This window comes from Pimephales promelas, chromosome 6 (assembly GCF_988280905.1).
Source record: "Pimephales promelas chromosome 6, fPimPro1.hap1.1, whole genome shotgun sequence".
NCBI lineage: Eukaryota > Metazoa > Chordata > Actinopteri > Cypriniformes > Leuciscidae > Pimephales > Pimephales promelas.
The window spans coordinates 4,886,743-4,914,140 of record NC_142774.1 but is presented as its reverse complement, the minus strand read 5'-3'; the positions used below and the strand labels follow the sequence as shown (position 1 = coordinate 4,914,140).

The window sequence follows — 27,398 nt, the reverse complement described above, 5'->3', positions numbered from 1 at the left end:
TTTGCTGATAATTTACTCAGCCCCATGTCATCCAAGATGTCCATGTCTTTCTTTCCTCAGTCGAAAAGAAATTAAGGTTTTTGATGAAAACATTCCAGGATTTTTCTCCATATAATGGACTTCAATGGGAACCAGACAGCCCAAGGTCCAAAAGACAGTTAATAACTGTTTCAGATGCAGCTTCAAATGTCTTTAAACGATATCAGACGATGAATAAGGGTCTAATCATGCGAAACGATCGGTTATTTCAAAACTTATTCCAAAAATGTAACTTTTCTAAGGACAAATGCTAGCCTTTCTCCATTCTGTGAGGCGCGTTTGTAACGTCACGTAATACGTAATTACGTTCAAAAGGTCACGGGCGACGTAGCCGGAAGTACAGAGTCAGTGTTTAAGTTGAACGCATAGGTTAAACGTGCAAACTAACTCAAACGCCGTTTACAAAAAAAAAAGGAATTAAAAGGTAAAACAACGATGTCGGACGATTTTGATTCTGTACTTCCGGCTACGTCGCCCGTGACCTTTTGAGCGTAATTACGTATTACGTGACGTTACAAACGTCATTTTGATGTATTTGTATTTTGTACCTTGTATTTTGATGCCGTCTTCCAGGAGTGAGAAGTTGTTTCTTTAGCTCTTTTAAGGATACCTACTGGTTATACTTCTTTTTGTCTAGTACGTTCTAACATTGCAATATGTCATATTTCATTATTATCCAATAAACATATTTTATTATGGTCCAAACTTGAAAAGGCACTACACAAATATAGCCTAACATGGCTTTAACACTATTCAATGTTCAAATGCAAATTCACTCAGTCAATTTTAGGTTGACGTTTCTGTCTTGTATATAGGCATGCAATACATTTGGAGAGCTGGAAACTGGTATTTTTGTTTTGTGTATTGTTAATAAGAGTTGTCATTAAAAACTCTTTAAAAGCATAGGTGTGTCTCCTTCAAGCAAACAGATGCTCAAAAACATTCTTCTAATCAAAGCCACACAAGGAATTTCTGAACACCATTGCATTGGATAAATAAGACACCCAAGCTCAGCTACCCCATCAAATGTTAAAATCACCAGTGAAGAATCATTAAAGTATTATCAACCAGAATAACGCTCCAATAAATTTAAGAGCTGGGCTACACCTGGGAATAATGGCCGAAGACAGAGGAATCTGGAGATCTGTGTATTGTGTGGGTGCCGTAACCTTATAACCGCGTCAAAGCAGCTGGTACATGGTAGGACTGTCCAGCGGCAATGCTTTCACGCTAAACACAGAGACTGGAGATTTCAACGTTGCTGCAATAGGTTCAGATAGAAAAAAGAAAGAAAAGAAAAATAGATGAGTGCAAATGATTTGTTGAAATGCAGAGAACAGCACAGCCATTCCCTTCAACAAAAAACAACTAGAGTATATTTGTGTGTCTCTGTGTGCCAGCGTATCGTATAGGGCTGTATAGGGCTACAGTGTATAAAGCTACAGCCACTGGGCTGTAATAATATTCATAGATCTAGCATATATGACATTGTTTATCGACAATGTGTATGATTTGGCAATAGGGGACAGCCTATCCAATGGCCAAAATTGACTCCCCGAATTTTTTAAAACATATTTGAAAGGTGTAAGGTACCTGGTTCGGCTCTTAATTCCTCTCACACAATGCGAGCTGCGGCCATATGTCCAATCGATTTCTCCAGGGAGATTTAAAGAATTCAACTTCGAGCTTGTACAACTGCAAAAAAAAAATACAGTGTGCTTTACTTAGTAACTTCTGAATATAAATGTGTCCTAGAGGGCTTTCTACAAACTACATACTAAAAAAAGAAATACAGTGGCCCATTCAAACTTGTTAGAAAATGCAACTATGTAACAATTCATAACTTTTTTGGTCTGGTTCTCAAGGGAACAGCTGGACATGGTGCTAGATACTCACACTTTACGTGGCACACTTATACTACAAGCTGTAGTATAACTTTCCTCCTGACTGCTCTCCTCATGAACACGGTAGATGATGATGATGATGGTTTCATTTACACAGACGATAGCAGGAATGGGCTCTATGCACGACAGGATTTCCGGTGAAGCATTAGGGATGCTCGATAACTTCCGCCGATCGTAGAGTCCAATGCATTACCGAGAATTTATATTGAATTTTATACTCCATGGTTATACTAACGAAACGTTAGTCACAAAAACAGATAAAAAAGACACCCATCGTTGTGTTTATGCTTCTTTTTAAAATTATATTAAATAAATATAACTATATATAAAATCACATCTAAACGTATGTACGTTTCATTTCAAAGACTGGAGGACAGTAAATTTTGAAGACTCTGCCATAATCCCGTTTTCCTCGGTTTTCCTCCGCTTTAATCTCCACAACCGGAAATGGACGAGCATCCTTGCGTCAAATAAGGCTGCTGTCACTTCAAGACAGACTGTCGGTACACGATCCGTTCCACCTGCACGATCCGTTCTACGCATGCGCGTAATTACGTAGAAGAAAACGTCACGGGTTTCCTACACTATCGGTACCACGCATGTGTGATGAATGAAACACTCTACGGCCAGGCGGCACAATTTGCGGCAGATGTGTGTAACGTTAGTTGTATTGTGTTTAACATTTCACAGCGGGTCTATTTTGATGTTTTTAAATGTAACTTACTTACGCTATGTATTGCTAAGTGTTTAGGTTTACGCCAATCCAAAATAATAAAGGTGTTATGAGTTATGAACATTCATGATCACTTTCCTCCATAGGCTACTATCCTTTGTGATTCTGGTATTAGGCTTAATTTACTGTTTTGGTCTTCTTCTTTTTTTTTTAGTTTTTTTATTAAAAACTGCTATTCATTAACTTTTAAGTTGAGAAATTTTATATTAGTAGGGGTTTATATACACATACATATATACACATACACACACACACACACACACACACACGCGCACACACACACACACACACACATATATATATGAAGAGTTCAGATGCAAAAGCCTCTAAATGCCATTTGAAATTTTCTTCTTGAATGATGATTTTTATCAAACTTGTATATTTAAGTTCAGTAATTTCACTTAAATAACAATTAATAGATCATCATTGCCATTTAAGTGAAATCACTGAACTTAAATATACAAGCTTGATAAAAATAATCATTCTAGAAGAAAATTTCAAATGGCACTTAGACGCTTTTGCATCTGAACGCTTCATATATATATATATATATATATATATATATATATATAAATGGGAAAATCCTTTTTCCATATTTACCAGGGGTATGATTAATTCTGGGCACAACTGTATATAATCTAAATGAGGAAAATAATTCCTTCAAAGTTGTTTACAGAAGACAATAAAGGAACACAATATGCATTTATGCCTAGACTATCTGCACTTACATAAAGAAAGAACTACAAACAAGTCTGGGGAAACGTTAGAGTATTTCAAACTGACTTGAAACAAGCATGTGTGCACACAGAAGTGACATGAGACCAGCGGTGGACAGTTTTGAGTATCTTTATTTGAGAGTAAAAAGTCGCAATCTCTCTCTCTCACACACACACACACAAACACTCTTTCCGCTGTATCAGCTCTCAGTTCACTTCAGACGAACACTCTTTCCGCTGTAACACACACAGGAACACTCTTTCCGCTGTAACATCTCTCAGTCCACTTCAGACGAACACTCTTTCCGCTGTAACACACACAAACACTCTTTCCGCTGTAACAGCTCTCAGTCCACTTCAGACGAACACTCTTTCCGCTGTAACACACACAAACACTCTTTCCGCTGTAACAGCTCTCAGTCCACTTCAGACGAACACTCTTTCCGCTGTAACACACACAAACACTCTTTCCGCTGTAACAGCTCTCAGTCCACTTCAGACGAACACTCTTTCCGCTGTAACACACACAGGAACACTCTTTTCACTGTAACACACACAGGAACGCTCTTTCAGCTGAGTCAGCTCTAAGTTCATTTATCCGAACACTCTTTCCACTGTAACAGACACACACTAACAAAATGTATATGGGTGACTGTGCACCCCAACTCCAGCATTTACTCTCAGGTTGAGGGTGTCTTTGCAAATTATCATGAAGGTTTCCATGTCCTGAATGTTTTCAAAAATGAATGTGAAAGGCTCCATGGCATAGCACTTCATGGCATAGCACTCCATCGACTCCATCAGCACACTCCACGCTTTCATTTGGTCATCATGATCCATCAACATGTATGATGGTTCTTGCACCTGGCCAGTGAAAAGCCCAAGACTGTTCCTCACGATGTAGTCTGCCTGGTACATATGTTTCAATGTGAGGGGCAGCTCCTCCACTTCTACCGGTTCCTCCTATGATAAAGTAAAATACCATAAATTTATAATACTTTCCACTATAATGTGCAGTATTTTTTAGCCTGTGTGCACTAAATGTATCCTGTCCCAAAAGTTCTTATATACCTTAAAATGTAACACCACTTGACCCATTGTCTCACTTTATACACACTGTACATGCTTGAAATGACAATAAACCCACTTGACTTGAACTGTTTGTTACAATCTTCTATTTTTGAATATATCACGTGACGTAACATGTTATAATGTATCAGTTTTACATAAGGCGTGGCAATTTTTTTCCCTAAAAAAAACTAGGAAAATCACAAGTGCGCAATAATTGTATAAAATCTGAACATTTAGGGAAAAAAAAACATTTAGTGGGGAACAAGAGACAACAAGTGTAACACTAAATCTGGTAAAACTTTACACATTGCACTTTGTATTGTACATTCAGGAAAAACAAGATAACAAAAATCAAAAGGATCAATTATTATATAGCCTAGTCTACTATAAAATTGAGACATGTTTAAAATGTATAGCAGAGCTGTTTAATGAGGCAGTAACATATGATAGATGGGACAGAACAAGAAAGGCTATTAATAATCTTTCATTGCGCAAAACTATTATGATATGAAAGGCTCAGTACAGTGCGGCACAAAGCTCTTATGCGCCCCCCGAGTGGAGAATGATGCGCTTGAGGCGCGCAGCTCTTCGAGTCTGCATTGAAAAGTTCAAAGCACAAACGAAATATATTGATGCGTCGTGTATAATATACAGTATCTATCTATGCAATCGTTTATTGAGCCTTTTCTTTTAACAGTTTTAAATTTCAGTTACTGTGCGCGTAAAGAACAATAGTGCTCTGACTCAAGTGTTGTGCTCTAACCGACACTCAGTAGAAAGTAACATGAAGATTTACAGCAATAAAGACCAGCAAGATAAAGTTGTTTTATGCGAAACCATAGACCTTTATCTACAGATGAAGTATGATAATAGTAACATTGAATCATTTTAGAGAGTTTTATCGTGTTGACTGTCGTAACTGAACCTTGGAAACCCTGAAGGAAGATTTGGCGAATGCAAAACGTATGTAACGTTACGTATACTGAAGAGGGGGAGAAAAAAAATCTAAAAAATCTTTTTTTTTTTTTTTTAAATATGAATCGATTTGACCAACCAAATCGATTTGTTTTAAAAAAAAATTCCAGCCCTAGTTTTACATTTCATTTTAATTTAAATTTTTGAGACCTACCTGTATAGAATGCATACGTGAAAATGGTTGTCTGGTTAGTTTGGCCATACCTTGACTATTTGGGGTCGAGAAATCCTATAAATAGGTGGTAGGGTGCCTGCCATCAGCTGTTCTGCCTCCTCTGTCCAGAAGGCAAAGCGCTGCCCGAAGTTCTGCCCATGCCTATTCAAAAGTATGGCACTTTTAATGTAGCATAATTGTAAAGCAGACCAATGTTTTACTGCTTGAAATGTGTCGTACCTTGCGATCGGGAATTTTTCCAATATCTGGAGACACCACCACTTCCGAATAGATGGTATGTCAGTCTGTAATACACATGCAATATTGGAGTCTTGCATTGCTTGTTTTTTAACATTCTTTGATACATATACATTCCATGAATTACAACTTACATCCAAAAAGTGAAACATGGCACCAGTACAGATGCAGAGGGCATACTGTTAAAGAGAAAAATAATGATTACGGAGATTTAGGACAAACAGGAAAAATTGAGTAGAAATTGTACAAGTTTACCATAAGCATGAATATCCCACAGCTCTGTCCATCTGACTGAACTGGAAATGGCTGAAAAGTAATATACAGTTACTCAGATGTGATGTTGACAAGCATATAGTCTCCGCTGAGCAAAATGAAATGGCAAATTTCCATAGTAAGTAAAGTTACATCAAAATCTTTGCCTGTCTTCTCCACCCACGGTCCATTAGCCACTGCTCCTGCAAGTTGTCTGGAAAAAAAAAATGCAAAACTGAATCACAATCCTAAAGAGAACAAGCCAGAGAACAAGGCTTTCACTCAATCCTAAAGCCAGAGAACAAGGCTTTTACTCAATCCTAAAGCCAGAGAACAAGGCTTTTACTCAATCCTAAAGCCAGAGAACAAGGCTTTTGCTCAATCCTAAAGCCAGAGAACAAGGCTTTTACTCAATCCTAAAGCCAGAGAACAAGGCTTTTACTCAATCCTAAAGCCAGAGAACAAGGCTTTTACTCAATCCTAAAGCCAGAGAACAAGGCTTTTACTCAATCCTAAAGCCAGAGAACAAGGCTTTTGCTCAATCCTAAAGCCAGAGAACCAGGCTTTGCCAGAACAGCATATCAGTCCATTTCACTCAGTTTGATCTGTATTTGTTAAGGCTGTTACAGTGTCATACACCCTTTTTAACACCTAACTTTAATTCCCTTAGTAGCATGTAACTACATGCACTTTATGTTCTGTGTTAGCCTTAATCGGTCACAGGTCAAACCTTGCTAATGTCCTCTGCTTATGCATTTCAAACCTAAATATGGTTCGGTAGTTCTCATCCCCAAACCCATTTGGACATAATGAGTCCAGAAAAATAGCCTCCTTCTTAGCAACTAATAACACCTGTGAAGAACATACCCTTATTAAATGTCAGCTATAGGGGTACCAACTGGTTTAAAAATAGAGGAAAAACTAAAAAAAAACAATGTAACTGTACACAAAGCATGTAGTGGCTTGCTGTTTGTGACCCCCTAGACCATGCTGGCAAAATGATGATATCTTTAGATTTCACATTGTCCTATGAAACAAAAAATATATATATGTTCAGATCTCCTTGGACATATCTGTACTTAAAGAGGTGTATCTGCTGGACTTGTCAACACATTATGCAACTTACCGGCAAACTAGGTTCCCTTACTTTCCATTTAGGGACTTCAAATAGGTCAGCAATGTGGACATCCATTCCCTGAATAAAATTGTATGTCTGCATTTCATATACATACATGTCACAAAAGTGAGTACCCTGCTCACATTTTAGCAAATATTCTGTTATATCTTTTCAAGGGACAGCACTATAGAAATGAAACTTTGATGCATCTTAAAGGGGTAATGAACTGAGAAATACAATTTTCCTTGAGCTTTTGACATCTAAGAGGTCATCATATTATAAGAATATTCTGTAAGAAATATCATCACTCCAGAGAGGGAGGGGGAGAGGACTTTTCACGAGTGATGATATTACTGAGTCGAAGTGCTTCCAAGCACTTGTTGTGGTATTCCGCCATACATTATAGTTATCCACTTTACACGCTTTAAAAAGTTTTATTTTGTGTCACTATTCTTGGTTGAGTTACTTTACTTGTGTAACTGTATTTAATTAGGGAAAATGTGGAGGTGTTTGGTCACTTCTCTGCTTGGCCCATATTGAATGAACTGGGCTAGTTAAGTGCTATCAAAATGTCTCACGTGCCAGAGCGATTGAGCGCACGCACTGAGATGAGAGAGGTATGCATCAAACTTTTCTTAGTTAAGGTAATAAATAAATTTAATATGAAAAATTGGTGGAGTATCCCTTTAAGATGCATCATTGTTTCATTTCTATAGTGTTGTCCCACGAAAAGACATATTATGGAAAAATGTGAGCGGTGTACTCATTTTTGCACAAATTTATATGCAAGTCATCAAGATAAATACAAATACATACATGTCTCCTGCCTGCCTCCTCAATCAGCCTGAAGCACACATTCCCAATCTAAAGCGCAGAATGTTTTGGACAATTACAATAAAGGCATTAGAACCATGCAAACTCTTTACTGCAATATCCACTTACATTACTCTCCACCTGTTCATCTAGTCCCAGGCTCCAAAAGTCTTCCCTTTGAAGACAAACTGGGCCATCCAGAACAACAATTTCTTTTGCTGGGCGTGTTCTGTCCAGCACATAGGTCAGCTAGAAATAAATAAAAAAAATCCCTGTTAGAAATAACCAATCATGCATTTTATATTTAAAGCACACCAACAAGCTGTGCATGTGAACTATCCAGCTTAGTTTGGCACTCACAATTTGTTCTTGCTGAGGACACAACCTCTTGTACCACAGTGGACCTTTATTGGCATACTGGTGGTCCACCATTCCAATGTCTTCTGTATTATTTTGGCTGCCCTCAGATTCATGGCTATGATCTACACAACAGGAAAGTAAATAGTAATTATCATTGTCAAGTGTCATGTTTATATTTGCTATATCACCAAGTTTTAGATTACCACAATACCTTGTGACCGAAAGTAGGGCCTTAGCTGGGCAACATTAACTTTCTGTATCTTCCCTAACATAGCCACACTTGCCACACCCTTCTCTGTCAGGGATGTGAGGGTGAATGGCCCTTGGTGGAGATCCTGTAAGCAATTTCCTTTCTTCACCTTCTTTTTGGGCTCCCCAATTAGGACCTCGTCCCCTGCCTTAACTGAGCACTGGCGAACCCCTTTCCTTTTCTTTGCCTCAAAAGCCTTTTTTTGTTTCCCCTGTGCCTTTTCAATGTTTTTCCGTACCTTAAAGATAAGAATATATTACTATGCGGTTGTTCTTATTCAAATTGAACATGCCATGCACACAACTCTGAACAAACCGTTTCATTGAGGGCCTTGACTCCAGCTAGTTTTAGCTCCAGCTCCTCCTCGGGGTCCGCCAATTCAAAGACAGCGTCTGTCTCACAGACATTTAATGCCTGTGGTAGACGGGGGTGCCTGTTGTACATTAAAAAGTACGGGCTGTACTTGGTGGATCTCTAATTTGAAACAAAAGGTTTGCATCAAATCACAAATTAAAACTTAAAACATGTATGAAATATACATTATCTAGTCATGAATAATAACCTGTTTTGCAGTGTTTATTCCATAAACTATGGCCTGCAAGTGGATGTCCCAATCATCATGGTGCTGATTAACATATTTTCTGAGAGTCCTCTTAATGTTTTGATTAGTTCTCTCATCCTTCAAAATAGAAAGGAATTACTACATGCACTTTAGTGTACATTGGCTAAAGTTGACTTTACTGTTTTGCGGGATGCCATGATGGCACACTTACTTGGCCATTTGACTGGGGATGGTATGCACTTGTGATGGCATGCTTGATGTTCAATGCCGCAAATATGTGTGTATTAAGCTGTACATAATTCAGACACACATGGTTATTTTCAATATTTATTGGTCTCAGAAATGACCAATGACCACTTAAAAGAGCATGAATTGTGATGATGCCATATGTCCTGTGTGAAGGGAGAGGGTAATAAGGACACATACCTCATTAACAAATGCACGGCCCCTGTCAGTGATGATTTTCCGGACCATACCAAATGTGTAGAGCTTTGACACAAGTGCCTCAGCCACCTCAGTGCTGGAACCACACTTCAAAGGCTCAGCGATAACCCACTTGGTGAACAGGTCTGTCACCGTGAGGACATATTGATTGTCTTTCATAGTTTTTTTCAGTGGACCAATGAGGTCCATACCGACCACCTCCCACGGCTCTTTCACCTGTGGAAATAATGTAAAATTACCACATCACCTAACTTTTTGCTTTAAGTTGTACACCAAGGTAAGCGCTACCTTAATGGGATGAAGGGCAGGAGACACAGTCTTTATGGGGTCGTTCTTTTGGCATCTGTGACAGCTTTTGACCTGATGGATACATTTGTTATTTAGACCAAATAATTATCTGAAGTCAAACAAAGCCACTAAATCAATTCATTGTCTGAGAGCCATAGTGTTAAATTCCATGAAAGTTCCAAAAAAGTACCCAATCTGCCACATCTGCCTTTATGTTATCCCAGTAGTACCCTACAACAACCCTGTCCATAGTCGCCCGCACGCCCCCATGGTTCCCTGTGCCAGGGTTGTTGTGGCACTCCTCCAGGACAGCCCGCCTCTGCTCATCAGACAGCACAACCAGCCTCATGAATTGTGCACTGGGGCCAGTGTAGAATAATTTACTTTCTGTGATAGACAAACAATGTTTGTTACGTTATGATTTTGCTGCTGAGAGAGAGAGAGAGAGAGTGTGTGTGTGTGTGCGAGAGAGAGAGTTTGTTTGTGTATGTTCGTGTTTGTCTGATAGTGAGTGTGTGTGTGTGAGTTTGTGTGAGTGTGTGTGTGAGTTTGTGTGTGTGTGTGTGTGTGTGTGTGTGTGTGAGGGTGTCTGTTTGTTTGTGTGTGAGAGTGTGTGTCACAAATCATAAATTGTTTCTTCAACTTATTAAAACATCTTACTTTACTGCAACTATCTCTTTCTGCTTTATCATAGTCATTTATAAAATACATTATATCATAACTTGCATCACATACATCATATATTGTGCCTGGTCACTTTACATCTTATACCAGAATATTATTACTGTTAAGCCTACTAGAAATATTAAAATTAGCCGAACCATGTGTCCTGCATCATCTACATAACTTAAATGACCTTTGCAGCAACAACAACAAAAAAAAAACTCGCTTGAAAATCAGTTCAGTTTTCAGGGAGGTATGATTAATTCAATGCGCTGACAGCTCATTGCACCTGCCATACAGATTACAGCGGGTGACCGGTCTAAGATGGCAGCCCCACGGCTCGACCGCGCCCATAGACGACCGCGCCAACAGGCAGTGGCGGTCGATAGGCCGTGTATCTATATGATGTTGTCTATGCACTCACGTACCTCTTATAACGAAATTTGCAGCCATTCGTGAAACCTTCTTCTTCAACGCCGCCTCCACCAAACCTTCAACCAAATATTGTCTAACGGCAGCGTAAAGGGCAAACTTCTCATTTCGCTCATTTCTTCCGTTGGACTCCATTTTCTCTGTCTCGCGGTACAAACATGCGCATGCGTGGAACAGATCGTGCAGTGTCGTGAATCAAAAGTAGCGTCGCAAAACAGAATTATTATTTGCGCATGCGCATTTTCTACTGCGTCTACTGCGCATGCGTAGAACCGATCGTGCAGGTGGAACGGATCGTGTACCGACACAGACCATGCACGGACCGAAAATACTGACATCCGGTTTCTTTCTCGCCTCCTCAGTTATGACGTAACGGAGAGAAAACTTGCTGGGACGGGTATTTTTGACATAATGTTGTGTGTATGTGTCCGTTCAAGCTCAAGTAAACGCGAAAGAGCAATCAATTTGGTGTTCAATCACCGTCTGAAACAGGCACGCGCATCCCTCTCCCCCTCTCTGCGTGCGCACAAATAACAGCGCGCGAGTCCTGATTTTCGCCTCATCTACCGCGGTTAAACCCGTTTGAATGTATAAATCGGCAATAAAAAAACACGTCCAAATGCTAAACTTTCACTCTATGGTGATTAAACTTAGCAGTTAATCCGCAAATCACATGATGCGTGGCGAACAGTGGGGCTGGTCCGTACGGATCACGGATCAACTTCGAACCGTTGCAACCCTTAATAATTAATGAACACATTTATCATCATGATTGCTATCTAAAGATGGGGGGAAATTCCGATTCAGTAAATAAACGTGTTCCTGTCCCCACAAAAAGCACTTCCCTCCTTTTACGTTTTCTACTGCACATTGTTTATTCTCACCACGCATGCGCACTAGTCTTGTGTGCACCCCTGATTATAGAACTGACTGCAAAATAATACACAGGCATAGGGCCTACTCTAAATACACGTGTCTAAAAAGCAAGAAAATATACTAATTCTGTACCTTGTACAACTTCAGGAAACAACATGATATAACAACAAAATATAAAACAAACTAAAAATGAATCTTGATTTATTCTATTCAGCACATGCAGAATAGGTTACCTTAAAACAATTACAACATATATAACAAAATATGATTTTTCAACTAGTGCGCACTGAATTTATCACATGCTGCAAACAACAAAAACAAAAATCAAGTACAAACAACAGTTCCTCCTATTCGATCTTAAACTAGGCCTACTTCAACTTTAACCCTCACCATTAATGTTAAGGTCGGCACATAAATGTTAAGGGTTTTCAAATCAACATTTTTTCTACACAATCATCAGCTTTCAGCCTCACTACATTTATAAGCGAGCTCTAAAATGTTATTTGAAGCAATAATTGAATAAGGACTCATCCACAATCACAGCGAATAACTCCAACAAATCCATTAGTTTTAGGAGACCTGTCCGCCATCGTTCCCAAGACTCTCAATGACAACATACGTATAGCCTAACAAAATCAAATAGCAAACCGATATCACACCCATCTTTCTTCAGAACCAGCCCTATATCTCATAAAAGAGAAATTTTCAAGCCAGCCTATATTGTTCATCCTTTGTAGACCTTAGATTTGGGTGTTACTCAAAAGACAAAGCAACACCCCGCGACTTGCTCCTACTCACCTTAAATTAGCAAATATACATATTAAAAAAGTAAAAAATAAACTTTCCAGCTACAATATGAAATAATAGAGATATATTCTCACCTCTTTGACTAAAGCTCCCATGATCATTGTTGCTTCTAATCCAGAGTGGAATTGTCAGCTATAGCCAACACTCTCCTGTCTGTCTATTACACTGTATTGGTATGTAAAAGATGTAGATATTACACTCATTTTACATCAATACCAATACAGCTCTGCAATGAGTTTTAGGGAGGCTCTTGAATTATTTTAGCTGTGATTCAAAGGGGGCGACCTTTTGTTTGCACACTAAATCCAACAGAAAACACAGTGGTTCTGGTTTTGCTTTGGGACCCAGATCTACCACCGGACATCAACAGGTGATCCGGCACAGTTGTTTATATAATATCAAGCCAAAACCAAAATGTCAGAAACTGTTCTGCCTTTTAATCTGAGTCAGACAAAGATGGAGAGACTAAGAATAAGTGACATGCAGGACATCTCTGAATGGTTAGTTGGTTAATTCATGTTGCTGACGTGGAGTTAACTATCTTCAATTAGCATATTCTGTCAGGATAATCACTGTAAAAAATATTTTCAAGATTTGTTATCACAACATATTTTCTTTTGTCAAATCAACTTTATAATAATTTATTTAGTTGAGATAACTTATTATTTTGAGTTTCTGATGATTAAATCATTCTCCTTCGTTGTATTAACTCACTTTTTCCAGTTCAATGAACTTAAAATTTTAAGGCAACCAGGTTACTTACTTTTTTAAGTTAAACCATCAATATTTTTTTTTACAGTATAAATAGCTCATATAGGAACTGTTGCGAGATGCACACAGAGTGACCTATTAGTTGTCTGTCTAACTTTCAACCTGTTTCTTCACTTCTGTTAGCTGATATATGAAGCGTTCTGGTTTTAATTTGGATATTTTTCAGGCTTGCCTTTTTAAGAGTACACTGTAAAAAAATATTGTTGGTTTAACTTAAAAAAATGAAGTAACCTGGTTGCCTTAAAATTTTAAGTTCATTGAAATGGAAAAATTGAGTTAATACAATGAAGGAGATTGATTTAATCATCAGAAACTCAAAATATTATGTTATCTGAACCAGATAAATTATTTAAGTTGATTTGACAAAAGAAAAAATGTTGTGATTACAAATCATGGAAATATATTTTTTTTACAGTGTAGCTATATACAAACAGCTCTAGACAAACAATGGCACTCAAAACCCGTGTTACTGGAATCAAAGCAACCAACCCCAGTGTCTGTTTTCAGGCCGTCCCTCTTTGCTCTCTCCAAGTGCTGGAAAGCATTTTTAATATTAACGCAGGTCCTAAAGCTCTTTCCTGATCATAACTAGGGGTGCACAATATATCGGCCACCATATCGGTATCGGCCGATATTTGCTCATTTTTATGTTATCGTTATTTGCCCCGATAATTCAATTTGGCTGATATAGTAAAGCTGATAAATAATGAATTATTTCCTTCAACACTTGAAACCTGAGACACTTAAGATGCGCACTGTTCAACATGATTGACCTTAATTGCTTGAAATATGATTGGAATCAAAAAGGAAAATATAGTTAAGTGCAAAATGAGCTGTCACATCGGCTACATGAAATTATAATGAGAACATTATAAATAATTGTGTTAGGGGACGGATTTTAATTGTGAGACTTTTGTTTTTGCAATCAGGCTTTCAAAAATTATATAAAAATTGGATTTAGATTCATCGGCCGATATATCGGTTATCGGCTTTCAAATATAAAGAATTATCGGTATCAGACAAAATGTTCATATCGGTGAATCCCTAATCATAACCCTTCATTTTCCAGTGATATTCATATGAACTTTTCTTTTTTGTATTGTCTCTCAGCCACCTCTCTTTATACAGCCTTTCTTCAAAGTTCCCTCTTACTTGTTCTCTCTCCTCCGTGGTTATACGCCCCCTAATGCTGATTGGCTACACCTTAGTTGTTGAACCGACCAACTTTTAAAAAGCATTTTTCAAATGTTTCTCATTATCCTCCACATTTTTGTGTGGTGTGCCCCAGGGATCCATTTTGGGACCTTTATTGTTTTCCCTTTAAATGTGTCCCATGGCTCACATTTTTCGACTAACATGATTAGTTCTTCTGCTATCTTTTGAGAGTATTGCTCTCTCAAGCAAAGGTCTGGAAGTTGTGATTTATGCACAATTTGATTATTGTAATTCTCTTTATTCTGGTCTCCTTCAATCTTCATTATCTCAAATTGCAAGGTGTACAAGACGAGCTTCGCCTGGGTCTAAAAAGAGGGAACATTTCTCCTCGATTTTCTCATGTCCCACCAGCTTTCCATTCAATTCTTAAGTTTGTCGGCTATATAAGGCGTTGTCTGGCCATGCACCGTGTATATTAGTGACCTTCTTCAGCCATACTGTCCTGCTAGGGCACTCAGATCTTCAGACTTCTTCTGTGGTTTGGCCGAGGCCTTGGAATGGATTTTTTTTATCTATTAAATCTTATGTTTATTCTTTAGCTTTATATTTTAACCAATTGTTGTTCTTGACATGCATTGACACACTTTGGATCATTTTATATTAAATGTGATTCTTAAATAAATTGTTGTGAATTTAGGATGAGGAAGCTCTGTCCTTAAAAAAAAACAAAACAAACAGATTAAATATCTTAAATTCCTGATGATTGTTTTTATCAGTTGCTGGTTCTTTACAGATGGTTTTATCTTTTATAATAATCAGTTATCACAGCTGAGGCTGTAGTGAAAAAAATGATTGATAAACACATATTGGGAATGTAATTAAATAACACCCGGGTGTCTTGTTCTTTATATTTATTTATATGAAAGCAACAGAACTTAAATTACATCCAGTTTATTAGCAACGCTGTGCACGAGCGTGAATCCCGCGATATCAGACTTTGATCTCACACCTGTCTGATCCACTGCGAGAACCGATTCTGTCCGGCCTGCCTGCGCTTTTTTCACTCCACTGCAGCCGCCTAGGCTACATTTCGGGCGAGCGAGGCAAGGAGCATCTCAAACAAGCCATTGTCTGGTTTGTTCCCCTATGTTATCTGATCTGTTCTGATCATTTGTCCCACCTGTCCTTTTCATTAGCCTTCTGTGTTTGTTCCCTATAGTGTGTTTGCAGTTCAGGCCTCAGGGTTGGTTCGTTTGTCCAAGTACCCGGTTCCTAGAGTTGATTTGTAGCTTGTGTTTGTTTGTTGTTTCACTAAATTTACCTTCTTCTACAATTGCATCCACGCTTCCTGATTTCTCATATCTTGAACGACCTAACCCTGAACTGCAAACACAAAGGGGAAGGACCAGACAATGACAAGAGCACATGGCCCAAAATATCAAAACAACCATGCGCATCACAAGCAAGACAGGCAATATGAATTTTAGTAGATGAAATGGTAACACTTTAAAATAATGGTCGGTAGTTAACAAGTAGCTATGCAGGAAGTAATAGGTAGTACTGCATTAACACCTAACTTAATACTATTAACTAATATGGAAGCAATATTAACTAAGCAGTAAGTAATAGGTAATTTAGTACAAAGGTAGTTCCTCGGTAGGTATTTGATCGTTACTAAAGAAATATATCCTCATTGAGAACTACTTGTGAACTAAGAATTAATAACCAATTAATTACTAATCACAAAAGTAACATGTCTAAAAAGTGAACAATTGTGGGGGTTTTATACTCTTAACATGGTCATAACATTTCAGAAGCATGTGCCTCAAATGGGTTCTTTGTGGAAACCAGTTTATAGTTTATATATCCCCCCAAATACATTAGCTAGGTTGAGATTGTGACCACTACTCTTGCCAGGATGGACGCATGTTCTCTGTTTATTTAAAACTTAATCCTAAAATAATCCTAATAAAGACAGTTTTTAAAAATAAAATAATTAGGAAGTGATGCTGACACTCTCATGATTGGATTAGTTCACTATTATGAGCTCTATTGAATGTCAGTCACATATATCTCAGACTCCAAAGACCTATAACTTTATTTTACAGTAGCTGCCTGAGGAGGACTTCTCTTTAGGACATGAATATAAACATTGATGTTCACTTGTCAAAAACAATTAGCATCTTTAATGAACAGTTTTACAGTTTGTTAGAATATTAGTGCCTCACAGAACCTGTACAGTATGTGTCAAATATAAAATTAAATAATTTGTATCATTTGTGAAAAAAATGTTAACTCCTCAATAACTACTTAAGCGTTACCTTGTCATCCCGCAGGAACTACTAGTGATGTGGCCCATTATTTTAAAGTGAAAAACATGTTAACTCTTAACTAACTACAAGCGTTACCTTGTCATGTTTACAAGGTAACGCTTGTAGTTAGTTAGGAGTTAACATGTTTTTCAAGGTAACGCTTGTAGTTAGTTAGGAGTTAACATGTTTTTCAAGGTAACGCTTGTCATGTTTACAAGGTAACGCTTGTAGTTAGTTAGGAGTTAACATGTTTTTCAAGGTAACGCTTGTAGTTAGTTAGGAGTTAACATGTTTTTCAAGGTAACGCTTGTCATGTTTACAAGGTAACGCTTGTAGTTAGTTAGGAGTTAACATGTTTTTCAAGGTAACGCTTGTAGTTAGTTAGGAGTTAACATGTTTTTCAAGGTAACGCTTGTCATGTTTACAAGGTAACGCTTGTAGTTAGTTAGGAGTTAACATGTTTTTCAAGGTAACGCTTGTAGTTAGTTAGGAGTTAACATGTTTTTCAAGGTAACGCTTGTAGTTAGTTAGGAGTTAACATGTTTTTCAAGGTAACGCTTGTCATGTTTACAAGGTAACGCTTGTAGTTAGTTAGGAGTTAACATGTTTTTCACTTTAAAATAATGGGCCACATCACTAGTAGTTCCTGCGGGATGACAAGGTAACGCTTAAGTAGTTATTGAGGCGTTAACATGTTTTTCACAAATGATACAAGTTATTTAATTTTATATTTGACACATACTGTACAGGTTCTGTGAGGCACTAATATTCTAACAAACACTGTAATCTGGAAGATGTGGTTTTGCGCTTATCGTAACATAAATGCTGCCAATTTCTTCATTAAAGATGCTAATTGTTTTTGACAAGTGAACATCAATGTTTATATTCATGTCCTAAAGAGAAGTCCTCCTCAGGCAGCTACTGTAACATAAAGTTATAGGTCTTTGGAGTCTGAGATATATGTGACTGACATTCAATAGAGCTCATAATAGTGAACTAATCCAATCATGAGAGTGTCAGCATCACTTCCTAATTATTTTATTTTTAAAAACTGTCTTTATTAGGATTATTTTAGGATTAAGTTTTAAATAAACAGAGAACATGCGTCCATCCTGGCAAGAGTAGTGGTCACAATCTCAACCTAGCTAATGTATTTGGGGGGATATATAAACTATAAACTGGTTTCCACAAAGAACCCATTTGAGGCACATGCTTCTGAAATGTTATGACCATGTTAAGAGTATAAAACCCCCACAATTGTTCACTTTTTAGACATGTTACTTTTGTGATTAGTAATTAATTGGTTATTAATTCTTAGTTCACAAGTAGTTCTCAATGAGGATATATTTCTTTAGTAACGATCAAATACCTACCGAGGAACTACCTTTGTACTAAATTACCTATTACTTACTGCTTAGTTAATATTGCTTCCATGTTAGTTAATAGTATTAAGTTAGGTGTTAATGCAGTACTACCTATTACTTCCTGCATAGCTACTTGTTAACTACCGACCATTATTTTAAAGTGTTACCGATGAAATTCTTGACTACAGGTGGACTACAGGAGATATTTTAGAGGTCGCGTCGTGCCTTTAAATAGCCGAAACTATAGTTTTGGATTATTTTAATTCAAAGCAATTACAGGGGACAAAACACACTGTGAAGTAGCCTAGAGTCAGAATGACGACAAAGAAATGCTGTTGTCACGTTTGTTACCATGACAGCAACCGTCAGAATATGCTCCACTACTCCACAAGTTGATGAACTGGTAATTCATGCGTAAAGCATGAAATTTGACAGGAAAGTAGAGGAATGGGTTCTGAACACGACGTAGCCTATTCAATTAAAATAATATTAAATGTAATTCAGCAAAACCCATATATGAATGATTGTGATGTGGTGGCCCATAGTGACAGACATTTTCTAAATGCAATGACTAACTCGCAAAGCATGCGTTTTTTTGTTTTGTTTTTTTGTGATGGGATGTTAGGCTACACGTTATTTTTTAAGAAACCCTAAACAAATTGCAACCTTGATTGAAGAATTGGAATTTCCACGGGATATATTCTTTCATTGGTTTGATATTGTCTATTTTCTCACGTAAATGCGTCTCTAAAGGTGTGGGAGCGTATTATTGCATTCTCTTGAGGAAAAACGTTTTTCTGAATTAACAAGTTAATTATGTCAGAATTACAAGACACTTTATCATGGAAAAAAAGTTTGTACTCTGTTTTTCTGAATTAATGAGTTTTTGAGATAATCAAGTCATTAGGCTAATTCAGAAAAACAGAGCAAACACTTTTTTCCATGAAAAATCATCTTGTAATTATTTTGTAATAGCACGCGAAAATGAGTTTTATTTACGTGCATATGACAACCCATGCGTATCCAGCGTATCCTATGCATTAAAACTCATTTGCGCGTATAAATTGCACGATAAACACACTGCGTGCTATAGAGAAGCATTTAGTGATCGGGTTGATTTTCTTGAACCCTGTTTATTGCTGTATAGTAAGCTACTAAGATTACAACTGGGCAAACAATAGCCTATTAATGAATACAATGCATGCTACGCATTTGTGCTGCGCGTTCACATAAGATCGGCCAAAACTGTGAAAAAGGCTGAGTGACAATTGGTGAGAATTGCCGGAGGTGACTGTCAAAGTTGTCAGATGAAATGAGCTTCAGAGCTTGAGGAAACAGCATGTATTACTGGTAGTTTGAGCCTGAAGCGTAAATGGGAAGGGTGTGTACATACAGATATGCTTCTTCATGCTTCCTGAATTTTTTTTCTATAGTTTAGAATAGATGAAGAAACTTCTGGAGAGCACCAGTTCCTTCTGTGTTGTTGGCAACAGTATCACAATTTTTGAGCATGTCATAAACAGGCTTAATTAGGCTACTTTGTTGTTTACACCCAAGGTGCGGTAAACAAGGTGTATAAACCATTCGATCCAGTTTCGCTTCCAGAATGTCCTCATAGTTCGCTCAAGAATGAATCTGAAATCTCACTTCTGTATGCTTAAGAAATATTTAAAAATATATAGGCAATAATGTTTAGCCTTCATCTAATGTCATAAAGGCTTACGGTGCTTAGAGCAATATCTAAAGATTAGTATAGGCCTACAGGCAGAGTAAATAGGCAACCGTCCAGGGTGTTTGTCCAGATGGATGAGCATATTTATCATCATGTTATGGCGTATCTGTTGACCACACAGCAGGTGTTGTCCCGAAATTTGACGGCTACGAATTAATACGATTTTGCTAAATCGTACATATTTTACGAATTGGCCAATTCGTATGAATTCATACGAATGACCTACCCCTTACCCCGCCCCTAAACTTAACCATCACGTGGGTTTAGACAAATCGTACGAATTAGTACGAGTGAGGTCGTACGAATTAGTACGAATTAGCCACTTTTTAATCATGCGTCGAATTCGTACGAATTGGTCGTGAGATAGTGTTGGCCTGACAGATTTCGGATTCAGTCCGCGTGCACGGTTATGACGCAATTGGATGACATCCGTGCGGCCAAATGAATTTAATAAATATTCTATCCAAATTTATCAAAGACATAGATGTAAATTGTTCATTTTGTTTTTTGCAACCAGAAACTGTACCTCATATTTTTTGGCACTGTCAATACACCAAAAGGTTGTGGTGGGAAGATTCTAAATTTATAAATAACAAATTGGGATGTAATTTTCTTTTGCTATACGACCATTTGGTTTTTTTATAATATGAAAAGAGCATGGAAAAGGAAGCATATATTATTAATCTTTTGATTATTTTAGGTAAATTTCATATTCATCGGTGTAAATTTACTAATCAGAAACCTTTTTTCTGTGCTATTGAAAGAATTAGAGAATTATATGGTTTCCATTAAGGACATTACAAATAAAAAAGCTGTTAAAACCATGTATTTGTTGAATACTTTTCAGATTTTGTGAAATGTCAAAGCCTTTTGTTGTTTGTTTGGTCAATTTAGTACTGTTTTCATTCAATTTTTCTATTGTGTATTTGTGTATCTTTAACCCTGGCATTTTTAATTATACCTTTTTTGTATTTTTTATTTATTTATTTTTTGTTCATGTTCTGTAATTGTTGTTCATGCAAAAAAAAAAAAATGAATTTAATAAATGTTTCTGTTACTCTTTCATGTGCTTCCTGCTAGAGAAGTGTTCAGTAGGCCTAAACAAAATTAGTCACACTAGGCTACAACAATTCATGACGCACACTCTCAGAAAAAAAGGTACGAAAGCTGTCACTGGGGCGGTACCTTTTCAAAAGGTACTTTTGTACCTAAAGGGTGCATATTGGTACCTTCATGGTACATATTTGTACAATTATGGTACCAATATGCACCCTTTAGGGACAAAAGTGTACCTTTTTGAAAAGGTACCGCCCCAGTGACAGCTTTTTTTCTGACAGTGCACCGTCGCAATCTGTCCAATCCAACAGCCACATTCTCAGACCCATAGATGAATAAAAGTCTTTAGAAGATAGCATTGTTGTTTTTCTTTTGTTACATGACTTCAGTTTTATTGTCATGACACTCTGCATGTGTGCGGGTTTCAAAGAAGAGCAACAGGAAGTTGACTGAAAGCTGTGACGAATACAGGTGCATGCGATCTTGCTCTGATATCAGGTGGGTCATTCCTACAATACAATGACGCTTTATGACATCATGATTTACTTCATGAGCGGCTAAATATAAATGTAAAATATAATTAAATTATTAAATTTTTTAAAACAAAAAAAAAGTTTTGCCTTATTTTCCTGTTTTTCTTTTTGAAACAATCTGTAGGCTATAGATGCAACACATATCGTAAAGCACTCTATAAATAGGCTACATGTGAATTTACACGACGGAAAAGGGTTTAAAATAAACAATTGCAACACCATATAAATGATTAGTTTTATAATGTGACAATTTATTAAATAATACGAAATTAATAATAATTCGTTACATTTATAGGCTACAGCGCTTTTTATAGAATGTAACTAGTTACGTCGAGTTACCCGGTTTAGCTTCAGTTGGCAACCTACCAGACAGTCTTGTGCTACAGGGTGATGTGGCTGCTGGCTAAATTGTTTTCCTGTACTGTTCTGAACATTTTCGTTATTGTTTATAATTTGTCAAGTCTCTAAAAACCCTTTATGACATTTAGTCTAGATTTATTTATTTATAAATGTTTGAACATAGGCTATTTTGTCTTCCAGCATTAGAGCAAAATCGTGCAAAAAGCAAAAACAAAATAGATAAATAATATTATAAATAATTTTCATTATTATTTAAAAAAATTATCATTAGCCTATTATTATCAGTCATTGTTTTTTTTTAATGTGCACATGCATTTACCACCTTCTTAAAAAATAAATTTACGTTTAAATGTTTTTTTTTATATTGATTTAATTATACAAGCCATTGGTGTTAATGTTTGTGTAAAAGGTTTTCATTAAAAATAATTGTATTCAATTATGTATTCATTATAGCTGATCAACAGTAAGAATTTTGACAATATAAAACCATAGTAAATGATTGATGATAATTTGTATAAAAATAAAACAAAAACAATGACTGTTTGATATCTTTAAATATAAATTATAAACATATATAACAAATGATATATATATATATATATATATATATATATATATATATATTATTTGATATATACAGTGCTGTGCATAAGTCTTAGGCACACTAGTATTTTCGCCTCAAAGAAATGGTTTTGAGCCAGTTATTTATTTATTTTGTTGTAGTGTCTCAGTAGGAAATATCAGTTTACATTTCCAGACATTAATTGTGCCATTAATTGTAATAATCCAGTGAAATTAGAATTCTGTAATAATAATCATTTGTTAAAGTCCTAAAAAATTAGGACTTTAACAAATTATATATATATATATATATATATATATATATATATATATATACAGTCATGGTCAAAATGGTCAGTCATGGTCACTGTGAAATAAATGTTTTTCTCCAAAACACTCTGGCCATAATTGTTGGCACCCCTAGAATTTTTTATGAGAAAAATATCTCTGAAGTGCATTCCCATTAATATTTAATTTTTTAAGCACATCAGGGTGACTAGGAACATGAAATTGTCCAGCTATGACTTCTTGTTTCAAAGAGTTTAAATATGAGGAAGCACAAAGGTCAAATTCCCTGAATTATCCATCTCAATGAATAAAACCAAAGAACATCTGATGTGCATCAAAAGATTGTTGAGCTTCACAAAATAGAAAGTGGATGTAAAGAAAATAGCTAAAGAATTGAAAATTCCCATTTTGACCATCAGGGCAATAATTAAGAAGTTATAATCAACTAAAGATGTTATGATTCTGCCAGGAAGAGGACGTGCGTCTATTTTGCCTTAATGGACGGCGAGGATGAAAGTTTGAGTGTCCAAAGACTCTTCAAGGATCACATGGAGAATTGCAGAGATTACTTGAGATTACTATATATAATTAAGAAAACTTGAATTACTGTAAGACAAATAAATAAATAGTTAAAAAATACACTTGCAATTTTTTTGGCATAAAAGAAAATGTGTATTAAATAACCAGATAAATGGAAAGAATATGACGGAGATCAAATCAGGATGTTGTCTTTCAGGTCGACTCAAGCACATCTGATTTACTCTCTGAGAATCTGAAGCATGCGTGGCATGTTGCATTCTGTCAAGTCAACGTCTGGATTGAAGAGCTCAAGCCTGTTCCCCCATTCTGATCTGAAGTGAAACCAGAGTCAGTTTCGAGGCTGCAATTTCATAATACAGGCTACCATTATTGCATTTTTGGGTGCAGCCTGCAGCGAGGGCTCTGATTTAAATTCCAGTGAGACTTTACTGTGGATCGAAGTGAACGTGAAACAAAACCACGAAGAGTCCGTACTCATCCGCCTGAGGAAGTGGGCAAAACCCTTTTATTTAAGAGGAACTTCCTTCACTTGCATGTTGTGTGCATAAGATCTCTTAATCATGTTATCGTGACATTAGAAATTCCACCTCTTATTATAAAATATATTCTCACAACGTCTTACAAAAATGTGAACACCTCTCATAATATTTCATTTATATCTGCCTCTATATTTTAGCTATCCTGCAACTTATGGTGGATGTATTCTAGATGGATAGATGGTTACTTTTTTAATTCCCTAATAGTTGTACAGATGTATGGTTATATAAATATGTTTTATGATGTTATGTTTTAATGGAGCCAGGGCTATGGCATTATGTTTTATTGTTGTTTATTAATTGCTGTGTGATTTAACATGCCTAATATAACATCTTGCCAATGGAGTGAAGATTAGCCTGCTGGCTAACACTGGCACATTTACAGAAATGTTAATTAATGTGCACTGTGTCATAAAATAAATAAATGAAATGGTAGAATCAGTGTTGCACGTTGAACAAAACAAATATGACCGACATAATATTTAAAAATAAAAGGTAGCACTTTAAAAATTTCATTTGTTAACATATAACATTATTTATACAGCATTTTGAATACATTTCTACATTTACTTATACACTCTAAAAATGCTGGGTTGTTTCAACCCAAATGTTGGGTTAAAATGTAATTAAAAATGTACAATTGAAAGTGAAAATTGAAGTTGGGTTAACATTTTTAAATTACATTTATAACCCAACATTTGGGTTCATCCATATTTGACCCAAATTTGGGTTAAAACAACTCAGCATTGTTTAGAGTGTAGATTTTTTTTTAATCAAAAGTGTATATTTCAAATTAGTTAATGCACTGTGAACATATGAACAAACAATCGTATTTTAAAAAATCACTTTAAGAAAGTCAGAATAAAAAAAATAAAAATATATAGCTCATAGTTAGTTCATGTGAACAAACAATAAGCATTGAAATGGTTTACATTTAGTTTGACACTTAATTCATATTCAGTGGATTTTCAGTTTACGTTTAAAAGTCTGTTTTCTGGAAAATGTCGAAACAATAAATATCTATGAAGACAATTGAAAAGTACTAACAAACATAAATGATCATAGTAGGGTTAAAAATAACTTCTAGGATGGTTTTTAACACAATAAGCATATCCTACGGGTTTAAAAATGTTAGTTCAAATAAAAATAATACAAGTGCCAGAAACACATCCCATGAAAAGTGTCTACTGAACCGGTTGAGACATCGTTAGATGTTTGTGTGAGTATAAGAGTGACACCTTGTGGTTTCATTTTGTTTTACACTCCTGTGTCGTTTATTTGGAGGAAACTCCAAATATGATGTTTACTTGTTGGATACATAGAGAGCTTTATGCGGTTGTCAGTCATTTTTCACAAAAATTTTTTTTTTAACATAAGCAAGAAGCTTACTGTGGTCAACTTCACTGGAAAACAAAACATGCTTTGAAACAATTATCACTCAGAAATTGCCAGTAAAAAATAGAATCGAGAATCATTGGGTCGAGGGCGTCTTTGGTCTTTACTCACGTCACGATCAGGCGACGTGCTCATTTTTTTCCCAAAATTAAATGTTTTTCAACAGTAATTATATGTCCACCCTGCCTGCCATAAAGCGTGAAAGATACATTTTTTTATGCCCGTTATCAACTAGCCCAGGCTGCCATCATCATCATAAATTCATAATATACACATTAAGTTTTTTTTACTTTAAAAAACGAAATAAAATCATTCATTCACAAAATCATTACCTGTTGAAATGTCCGGGTAAGACACCTCTGGCCACTGGGTGGGGTTGTTACACCAATTTGACGCTGGGAGAAGGGACATTTTAAATTGGCCAAAAGTTTGTGTATGTAACGTTATCTTTCACGCTCTATGGCAGGCAGGGTGGACATATAATTACTTGAAATGTTTTATACAAGTGATTTCTTAGGTTATTTACGCCTGTCGGCTGTGTTTATTTATACGGCATCCCTGGTAAACTAGTCTGATTCACTAAAGTGCCTGCTGCAAACAAACGTGCTACCTGTTTTATTTTAAAATTTTAATACAGTTCTTCCTTATACTCAATTCAGTCGGGAATCCATGAAAACTTACGTAGGGTTGGCGTTGTTGGTTAGATTTACAAAGTGGAACAGAGCAGTGACATATATAGCCTTCGTCTCAGCCATTGTTGAACTGTGTCGGAAGTGGACGGCAGTCACTTATTTCCAGGGGTTTCGGTACAGCGTAAAAAGTGTGACGTTGTAGAGTAGGCGTTCTCCTAAATACAAATTTGCATAGGTCACCGGACATGCGCGCTAACTGTTTTTTTTTCCCGCGCCAACGGTTTACATTTTTGCCGCTAAGAAACAATCCGGTTAAAATTGATTTTTTATGTCATGTCAAAGTTAATTATTTCAAAGTCACACGCTAATATTACACAATCTCGCTATTAAACAACCAGAAATATTGTAATACACCATGATCTCTGGCAAAATTATAAAAAGAAACGAATAAATAAACTGTTGTAGCTATATTGAAGTTAAAAGTGGATGACATTAACCTTTCTCTATTGACCAGAATTATTTGTCAACCCAGAATGTAATACAATATGAATGAAAGTCCTGCACTTGTTTTCACTAATTTCACGTCAGATACCTGTCCCAACTGTACATGTGCATCAGATACCTGTGTGTGTGTTTACAGGGGTTTCATGTCAGATACCTGTCCTAACTGTACATGTGCATCAGATACCTGTGTGTGTGTTTACAGGGGTTTCATGTCAGATACCTGTCCTAACTGTACATGTGCATCAGATACCTGTGTGTGTGTTTACAGGGGTTTCATGTCAGATACCTGTCCTAACTGTACATGTGCATCAGATACCTGTGTGTGTGTTTACAGGGGTTTCATGTCAGATACCTGTCCTAACTGTACATGTGCATCAGATACCTGTGTGTGTGTTTACAGGGGTTTCATGTCAGATACCTGTCCTAACTGTACATGTGCATCAGATACCTGTGTGTGCACATGTACAGTTAGGACAGGTAACCCCTGTAAACACACACACACAGGTATCTGATGATGCACATGTAGAAGAAATCTGTACAAGAAATCAGTCAAATTGAACAGTGTAAATATGCATTTTACCATGACAGTGTTGGGCAAGTGTATTTTCCCCATTACCTGCTCTGATATGACTTATATGAACAGATTAAACGTGTATTTACACTAATATGACTAGTTTGAGAGTGAAAAATCACAAATTAATCTAAATTAATTTTATCGAGAAAATATGGGTGGAATTCCATTTGAATATCTATGCAGTTTTCCATTGGTACGGTACAAATCCATATAATTCACTAATTTATAGAAGAATACTTCTTAGTGTACACATTTCTCAAGGCAAAACATAAACTAATGAATATCTATCCATATTTAACCAATGAAGTACTATAGAAAAACGTGATTAAAAGTTAAAAAAAAGTGATTAAAAAGTGGCTAATTCGTACTAA

At 36.4% G+C, this 27,398-nt stretch overlaps 1 long non-coding RNA gene across 1 annotated transcript; it reads right to left on the bottom strand.

Annotated features, from left to right (window-relative positions):
• Window positions 1–720: 720 nt before the first annotated feature.
• LOC148978478 (uncharacterized) lies at window positions 721–26,634 on the bottom strand. The gene is made up of 3 exons (XR_016169005.1): window positions 25,999–26,634; window positions 1,633–1,734; window positions 721–1,300 (listed from the first exon to the last, which is right to left on the bottom strand). It is a non-coding gene; the product is annotated as an uncharacterized LOC148978478 (long non-coding RNA).
• Between the last annotated feature and the right edge of the window lie 764 nt (window positions 26,635–27,398).